Source organism: Saccostrea echinata, unplaced genomic scaffold (genome assembly GCF_033153115.1).
Source record: "Saccostrea echinata isolate AGI-Se365-2 ecotype Australia unplaced genomic scaffold, CSIRO_AGI_Sech_v1 ptg000006l, whole genome shotgun sequence".
Taxonomy (NCBI): domain Eukaryota; kingdom Metazoa; phylum Mollusca; class Bivalvia; order Ostreida; family Ostreidae; genus Saccostrea; species Saccostrea echinata.
Window position 1 is genome coordinate 12,499,514 of NW_026889755.1, and position 9,517 is coordinate 12,509,030.

At 36.5% G+C, this 9,517-nt stretch overlaps 1 pseudogene; it reads left to right on the plus strand.

Moving 5' to 3' along the window:
* Positions 1-539: 539 nt before the first annotated feature.
* Positions 540-4,455, plus strand: LOC133180398 (E3 SUMO-protein ligase KIAA1586-like; annotated as a pseudogene).
* The last annotated feature ends 5,062 nt before the right edge of the window (positions 4,456-9,517 follow it).

Below are 9,517 nucleotides of genomic sequence, written 5' to 3' on the forward strand. Positions count from 1 at the left end.
TTAACATAATCGCTGTGATCATTCGGTGCAGTGCTTTTCAACACAGCATTGGTGACAGTCTTGTCTGTATACGGGGCTGTTCCCATTTTTCTTGTTCTCTTACTACATGTTTTGCCAGTTCTTCGTAGTTGTCTGCGGAGCACAATATGTTTCTGGTCAATGGTTTGACAGAATCTCTTCCTTGAACCTCCAACGCAGTTTTTCTTACGGCTGATGTTTTCTTTGTTGGTTTTGTTGAGAAGCCAGGGCTGACTTAGGCTTTGGAGCTGGGTTGCCTCTCGGCATCTTTACTAAAACAAAAAAACACTTATTATATTTTACCTGTATAGCAGAGTTGTGGAAAACTGCCAGCCATGCCGGCAAAACCGATTAAAAATGCATATGACCGATAAAAACGCCATCAATGTCGGTCCAAATGACCGGTCCCGATTTTGGGTTAAGTTTTGTTTTTGTTTTTTCTTTCATCATCGGCGCACTTTCCAGCGCAATCATCATATAAATTAAAAGTGCGATTACGTAATACTTTCTCTTTATACGAGATGAGGCTACTGAAAGCGATACAAGCATGGCATCGGGGTGGCAAATTAAGTTCAGTACTGGCGCGATACCAGGAATCAAAACGTAAAATCAAAGATGAAAACGAGAGCAGATACGAACAATCTCGAAAGAGGGAATTTAAACAAAGCTGGACAGAGGGGCGAAAATGGTTAAACTACGACGGTGAGAAAATGACATGCAGTATCTGCATTGACAAAAACAATAACAGCGCCATCGTACCTAAGACGTGCGAACAAAATTTTATCGTCGGGTCTACTATTTTCAGATATTCTACCATAACCCACCATGAAAATTCTGTTCTCCATCGAAGATCTGTGGAGATTTCACGAGCAAAAAGGGATGTGGAGGAAAACAGACAATCTGTTGCTCAGAAAACATTGGTTACTATGAATCAGTCTATTAGGAACATGATAGAATTAAAATTTCGTAACATCCATGCTATAATTAAACATAACCGAAGTATTTCCGATTTTACTTGGATGAATTCTCTTGATGAGGCAAGGGATTGCAACATGGTTCAACCTACAACAGTAGATGGGGAGCTACAGCATTCATCGAGTGCATTTCTGACACTGTGAAGGAAGACGTGTTATCACAGATTAAGGGATCGAAAGTTTTTTTTAAACTATGGACGGAAGCACTGACAGTGGGACTGTTGAGCAGGAGACAATTTTCCTTAGATTTTGTTCTGTTGGGAAGATTAGTTGGGATTTTCTCTGTATTGGAGAACCAAAATCTACGACCTCGTCTGACCTGTTAAAGTTTGTTAAAGATAAACTTCATGAAAATAAACTTTCTGATCAAATGGAGAAACTGGTGGGCTTTGGGTGTGATGGAGCATCCAATATGATGGGGAAGCGTAATGGCCTAGTTGCCCTACTGCAAAAAGACTACACGGAGATAATCGGAGTTCAGTGTCTGGCTCATCGCCTGAACTGACATACAAGGATGCAGTAAAGAATGACCCGCTTCACACTCGACTTACCACTCTTCTTCTTGGGTTGTATTACTTTTACAAGAACAGTTTCAAACCAAAGAAAAAACTTGAGAGAATGCATGAAGGTAATATGTGGGGGGGGGGGGTGTGCAGGAAATTTTATTTAATATTGACACTTACAATTTACAGAAAAAAAATCAAATTATCTTGCAGCATGTTATAAATAAATGAACATATGTTATTTAATATAAAAAATGTTGTCATTAGTCCACTGGTCAGACTTTCACTCACATTGCAACGACAGGACATTACCATTGGAGATGCAAGAATTGCCATTTTGGCCACAGTGGATTATCGTAAAGCGACAGTACGGCTGCTAAACGTGTGCTTTTTCATTCAATTTTACACAATATATCATTAAGAAATAAGGTATAAAAATGATGTAAGCAGTTTGAGAAACAGAAATATTCTCTTCTCATACAAAATTAACGTAATTAGAATCTGCCGGAAAATCAGGGGTCGTACGAACTGGAGCAATCTTAGATCTGTTCATTTGTACCAAAAGCAAATTATAACTTTCTGATAAAAAAAAAAAATCTAAAATAATAATCGTAAAGATTTTAGTCTGCTTGCAGGCGAATTTCATAGAATTAAAAGTACAGATGTTGACGTTTTGTGTATTGGGGTCCGAGAAAGGAAAATCCACCAAATCATACGTTATCGCGGCAAATGTCAAACAAATTATTTTTCTGCACAGTTAAAAAAAATTAGCACTTCAAATGGCAACAATGTTAATAAGTCATAAGTGTATTTTTATGTTGAGTTTACACTAATTTTTTTTCTTTGAAAGCGGTGAAAAAATGAGGAATGATAAGAATCAACAAATCTGTCGAGTAGAACCTTCGCGAGCCCTGCGTGAGTGTCGCCGAGTTCCCGTTTCTTCCTTATCCAACGATTATATTAATCCCTAAACTAAATTTTAGTCAGGAAAGTTGGTTTTTCAAGCTTTATTTTCAGTTTCTTTTTCTTTTTGATCGACTTTGTCAATGTAGCAGTCCTACCGGGCTTGTCTCTCTTACCATGCTGTTTTGTTTATGAAAACTACGCATGCGTGCATAGCATGGATTGTGGAACCCCAAACACGTTGCGATGTATATATTTATGTCCCATTAATAACTATTAATTTTTTTAGGAATGACTCTAATTCTTGGCCAAATTATTCGAGGATAACCTGGTTTGGGTCAGTTTACGCTTTATAATCCGCGAAGCGGATTATAAAACAGCGTAAACTGACCCAAACCAGGTTATCCTCGAATAATTTGGCCAAGAATTAGAGTCATTCCTTATAATTTAATTCTAAAATCATTAAACAACTGTGGGTATAAAATTTCGTTGCTTTTTATTAGTTCAAATTTGCCGCTCAATAATACAACCCTAGTAACGGAAGTGATGGGAAGCGAGGGGAGGTAAAAACTGATACATAGTCCTAGCAGCCATGTTTTTTGTTTACATGTGGTAAGATCCGAGTTACTGTTTGAAGTTAAAGGTACATTTATTAAATCTGGAATTTTCCATGAATCCCGAGGACTGGAAATGAGAGGATTGCATGGATACAGACGATTCAGCTGGTTGTCAGGGGGGTGTGTCCCCATACCAAACCAGGTTATACAGAAATAATTTGTGTTCCTTTTTGGATATTAACCAATCAGAGGCTAGAATACAAACAAAATTAAATTATAATGAAATAATCCAAATTATTTAAATGTGAAAGTTGTAATTTTCTGAAAGTTTATACATTTTAAGTAGTAAACAAAATTCCAAATCTTGTCGGAAAATTTTATCAAGTCACTTTTTTTTATGAGATGCGCCGTACTGTCACTTTAAACAGTATTGATCCTAAGAACTTTTGAACAGTTGGTGCTTAGGGTTTCAAACTTCACATGTGTATTCCTTGTGACAAGACCTTCCTCTGGATATCAACCACTTTGACCTTGACCTAGGAGTTTGACCTACTTTTGAAAAACTTTAACATTGGCCATAACTTTTGAATGGTTGCAGCTAGGGCTCTCGTACTTCACATATGTAATCCTTGCGACAAGACCTTCCTTTGGATACCAACCACCACTTTGACCTTTTGACCTTGACCTAGGAGTTTGACCTACTTTTGAAAAACTTTAACCTTGGCCATAACTTTTGAATTGTTGATGCTAGGGCTTTCATATTTCACATATGTAATCCTTGTGACAAGACCTTCCTTTGGATACCAACCACTTTGACCTTGACCTACGAGTTTGACCTACTTTTGAAAAACTTTAACCTTGGCCATAACTTTTGAATGGTTGGTGCTAGGGCTTTCATACTTCACAGGTGTAATCCTTGTGACAACATCTTCCGTTGGATACCAACCACTTTGACCTTGACCTTGACGTTTGTCTTTTATTTAAAAAACTTTAACCTTAGCCATAACTTTTGAACAGTTGTATCTAGGTCTTTCAAGTTTCACAGACCTGTGTATTCCTCGAGACAAGACCTTTCTTTGGGTATCAACATTTTTTATCTTTTGGCCTGGATTTGACTTGCATTTGAAGAAACTTTACCCTTCGCCATAAGCTGCCATACGGGGGCATCAGTGTTTCACAAACACATATTGTTTTTCAGGTATCCCCCTCAAGACAAAGACGTCGGGCAGCTTACAAGAGATGCAAGGAAAGAACCACAATCGAAAGAACAATGTGACGTGACAGAAGAGATGGAACTTTTGAGGGAGAGTGAGGGTGAAAAAGAGAGAGGATGAAGTTGAGAGTGAGTCTGAGGAAGTAGAGAGGCAAGGTGTGGATAGAGCAGAAGAGGAAGAGAGAGACAGTGATGTAGATTCAGAGGAGGGCTTGGAACAGGACTTTGATACAAATGATAGCTTGTTAAAGGAGATAATAGAGGAGATAGAAATGGAGACTGAGTAATATAATGTAGGTATGGTATTATGAAGAAATAAAAGGAGATAATTTTTTTGCGACTAAAGATTTCGGACTGGCTAAAATCACTTCGGACTGGCTTGTTTTGTCTTCTTGCCAGTCCGAATGACTGGCTACCTGAAAAAGTTTTCCACAACTCTGGTATAGATATATACACATATTGGGAAAGTCACTCGGCTTGTGGTTTTATAAGTAAAAATGCTGACTTTTTGGAACAGTAATATGGTTCCATGCCATCACTTTAAAATATATACCAGAAACTGGCCCACTATCATTGTCACACAATATATATTATGTGCCTAATAGTTGAAGCTTTAATGAGAAATTACATTTAACCTAAGTGTATATAACATTATATAGATACAATTTTAAAGAAGAAACACGAACATGTTTAGTAAAGCTTAAGCGCTTTCATTTCAAATATTTAGAAGCTTCACAATAAGTAACATAGCAAATAACGTCACAATTAAGCGGGACTGAAATACTAGCGTGTATAGTGTTATCATAGTTAAACAATGTGAGGAATCTGTAGAATATAAATAATATCTACAATTGTGATTACGATTATGATAAGATTTGAAAAAAAAAAAAATTTTAATGTTTTTTTTACGTCTCTGGATGCCACTTTCACCTGAAAGTTAATAGAAAGGAAATACGGTAAATTGTTTATTTTCACAAAAATCCAAATGTTAACTGAGGGATTTGCCGATACCGGTACTCCGGTAAATTAATATGTTGTTTGTACATGCACACCGGCACGAAGCGGGTTGCCTTTCCCCGATTTAATACTCGTGGCGTCCAGGACATGTATTTACATATATCACATTTAAAGAGTCACACGACATGTTGGCATTGACTATAATGCGCCATTCATTGAATTTAAACGTTGATCCCGCTTTAAAATGTTAGCATGTCCAGCAAAGTGCGCTCTCAAACTTCGTGACTGTGTAAATAATTTAAAAGTGGAAAAAGCACAGTATTCTTCAAAGATTTTATGTTGTCGTCTGCTGCTAATAAATTTGACATCTCTAGATATATCCCCTTTGTTGATATGTCGTCTTTGAAAATGTTAAGGTGGTGAATTATAGATGTCAAATTATGATTTCAGGGGTTGTGGGTATGTACAAATAGAAAAATTTTCGTTTTGTTTTCCTGGCTCTTTGTACAAAGTTATTCTGATCGTGCATACCCTTTCGCTTTATCTTTTGGAAGCAAATCAACAAATTTACTTTACAAAATGAATAAACTAGTTCCTAGTATTTCTAGAAAATTCATGATAAAGGAAATCGGCGGAGAACGAGAGGATCAAACTGCAATTCGTATTGAGGTGGCTAAAAATGGCGCAAGGGGTGAAATAGAGTTACTATAGATGAGAGCGGAGAATAACCAGTAAAATGTTTTGAGGTCAGAGGAAGAGATTGATCAAAAATTAAAGAAAAGCGCCATTTGATTGAGTTTAGAAACACTTTAAAAACCATGGAAATCTGTCAAAAAGAAGAGGACAAATAATTTAAGAGATGGCAATTCACAAAAAGCTTCTAAGAAACGTATTAAAATTCAACTTCATGTAAATTTTTGGAAAAAAAACAAACAATATGACTATTGTAATTTATGTGAAACTAAATGGAATATCTTATAATGAATGTTAACAAAAAAAGACCTGCCAAACCTTATAGACTGTAGACCTATACAATTTTTTTTCATTGAGTCATACGAAAGCCTCGGATAGATGGTATTAATAAAAATGATTATAGTATACTTTACAGTGTATCATTTATGGGATTACTATGCATGATCATACATCATATAATAACATGGGACTTATAATAGTACTGTTCACTACATTTGCCGAATTTCCTTTAAAATGATGCTAAAGGCATTAAGCATCAAGCGCAGAAATTTTGTCATTGGCTGATCATTAAATGATGTGCACTGCATATGTACTCCATCTAATCCCAGATAGGAAAAGCTATTCCAGAGGCCCCGGTGAGGCAGAAGGTAATCATTATCAACCCAGCTGTCATCTCCTTTAGAGCACGATTAATCTCAAAGTATCATTGAAATCGATTCATTTTGCATAAGGGAGGCGATGCCAAATGGCCTTTAAATACTGTTTGAACACCAAGTTCTTCTGGTAAATAACTCCCAAGCGCAAGAATGTCTTTTGCGATTTTTGAAGCATTGCTTTCAGGAATAATGTCATTTTTCACCACAAAACATACATCCGGGACGCTTTCGAAATGCACAATGTTTGGATTGCAGCGAAGATGTTCAAAACAGATTCCCATTTCGTCGTGAAAGCGTCTTCCTTGATGCAATGTTTCGCAATAATGACGAAATCACCCGATTATTTATTAAGTTCTCATTGGTTAAGCTACCATGGATTTTACCCATATTTCCAGGGGCTCAACATGGCTTACATCAAAAGAGGTTGAAAAAGGGGCAACCATTATTACAGAAAACAGTATCGCCATAAATGGTATTTTCCACATAATAGATGCTCAACAAAACTTTTTTCAACCTAAAATATACACAGTTTAAAACATAAAGTTCATCAACAAAATTTCACGAGTCAATTACATTTTTTTAAACATTTAATCAACAACTGTTCTTATATACTTTCCTGAGTGGCTGTCTTTCTGTTTAATTTTTTTAAACACACAATCAGATACCCAGCCAGGGGTCGAAATTAACGGGAAATACTCGCTAAATGCGAATTAAAAACAGAAATTGCGAGTTAAAAGCGACCTGCGGTCGCCAACTTTTGCGAGTAAAAAAAAAAACGGCCTTTTTCGGATTTTTTTTTTATAGTTTATTCCAGGGATGTGCATTTAGCATTGCCTTACACCCGGGGCTACCATTTTTTGGGGGGTCGGGCTATAGTGATTGAATGCACAGAGGTAGCCCCTCGGGCTAGTAAAAATTAAAATTACCCATGTTACATGAAAAGCACAACAGGTATTTTTATTCACTTTTTTTGCTATCAAATTCTCAAACGATGAAAAATTTCCAGGTAGCATGCTCCTATAGTTCGTAAATCTCCATAATCTTATCCATTTTGCAGTACTACCTGACTTATTTACTTCCAAAAACGATCGTTTTTTCCTAATCCGAATTTCCTCCATTCCTTTGTTTATGGTAAATGCATGTAGATATCCCATTTAATTATTTACGATCACTTAATCAACAAGGGAAAAAGTCTTATGTGATTTTCAAAGAATATATTTCAAGGGTATTTAATGATTTAAGATGAAAAAAAAAATTGAAAGATATTTTATTTTTATTTTATTTTTTTTTCAATCACAATTGATTTATATACGATTCAATTTTTCTAGTGAGAATTAAACTTTAAATTAAAAAAAAAAAAGAATCACCGTAAGACCCTGACTTTTTCAACGATAAACTATTTTCTTTCATTGTTAGTTACTTTTCTCCCTACGTTTGAGCTAGTAACTTTTTACTTGGGGCTAATAGTCTATGAGCTAGTGCTTGAATTTTTTAATTGCACACCCCTATAACCGGTCATATTTCACCTTGTATAAAACGACCTTAATACGCACAATGTGTAAATTAGTTTTCTGTGAAATCATTCAAATAATACCTATGTTAATTACCATGAGGAAAAAAATGCTAGTGAAAGTTCAATATTGCTAGTTAAAAAAAATTCCACTAGCTAAAATTTGCTAGTGGTCAAAAAAGTTAATTTCAATCCCTGCCAGCCTGCAGATTGGGGAATAGTGTTAATTGGCACATTGCACAGTTTTGCAGCACTGACAGCTGCATTCCTATGACTACTATTTACAGGGAAATCCCCCCCCCCCCCCCAATTTTATTTTCGCCCTTTTCGTCCAAATCGCAGGTGGGCGAATTTAAAAAACACAGTATAATTTCTTGAACAGAATTGTTATTGGGCGAATTTAAAATGCTGAATGATTACTTTGGATGCAAAATAAACAAACTTTGTGCTTTAACATTTGTGATCCTACCTTATCAGAATGGAATTCATGTCCACCTCTAAAGCAAGAGGTGTAGTCTGCCATTCGACAATCATTGTTAGATTACATTTCACAAACTAGCACCCACTTCTTCTATCTCGGCAACATTGGGGGTTGGTGATAAAACCCAACAAAAGATATTTGCAGATAAATACATTAAATTGACTTCTCTCCTTCCAACTGACCCTGATAGCGCCGAAATAAAGTACAGATATATCGCAAAAGAACGCAATTTCATCTTTGTTAAACAAAGTAAAAAGAACAACATTAGCACAGGAGCAAAATGGATGGAGGCTTTTCATATCTATGTTGCCGTCTAATCGGAAAACTCACCTAATACCGTATATAGCGGGTTTCGTTAGCTGGTGCAAAATTTGGCGTTTTTCTTGCTCACAGGTTTGCTAATAATTTTGGCGGAACTTTTATAGACGGACACGCAGTTCCATGAAAAAAGAGAAAAGATTCTGCTTCTCGTCCTTGGCACCAAAAAATATCGAACAACATTCATTGGGGTGCTCAGAACATTATTATTGTGGCAGGGTTATTTTTTTAGGTCACCTGAGTCACTCAGGTGACCTATTGCTATCCGTTTTTGTCCGTCGGCGTGCGTCGTGCGATGTGCGTTAACATTTGAACATTTTTAGCTTCTTCTCTGAAACCGCTCAACCAATTTCAACTAAATTTGGCATATAGCATCTATGGGTGAAGGGGAACAAAAATTGTGAATTTCATGGTCCCTGCCCCCCTGGGGCCTGAGGGGTGGGGCTAAAACCACCAAAATTAATGCAATCTTTAAAAATCTTCTTCTTTACTCCTGGACATCAAGCAGTCAAACTGTTGGCATCATTGTGGAAAGCATTGAGTCCTCTACCAAAATTATGAAATTTATGGCCCCAGGGTCAGGGGTTCTGGTGCTAGGGCGGGGCTCTATTGATTATATAGTGAAAATGCATTAGTTCTTTGGAAATCTTCTTCTCTGCTCCTGGGTATTAAATAAACTAACTAAGTATATAGTTATGATGAGTAAGAGTGCCTCTTCCAAAATTGTGAAATTC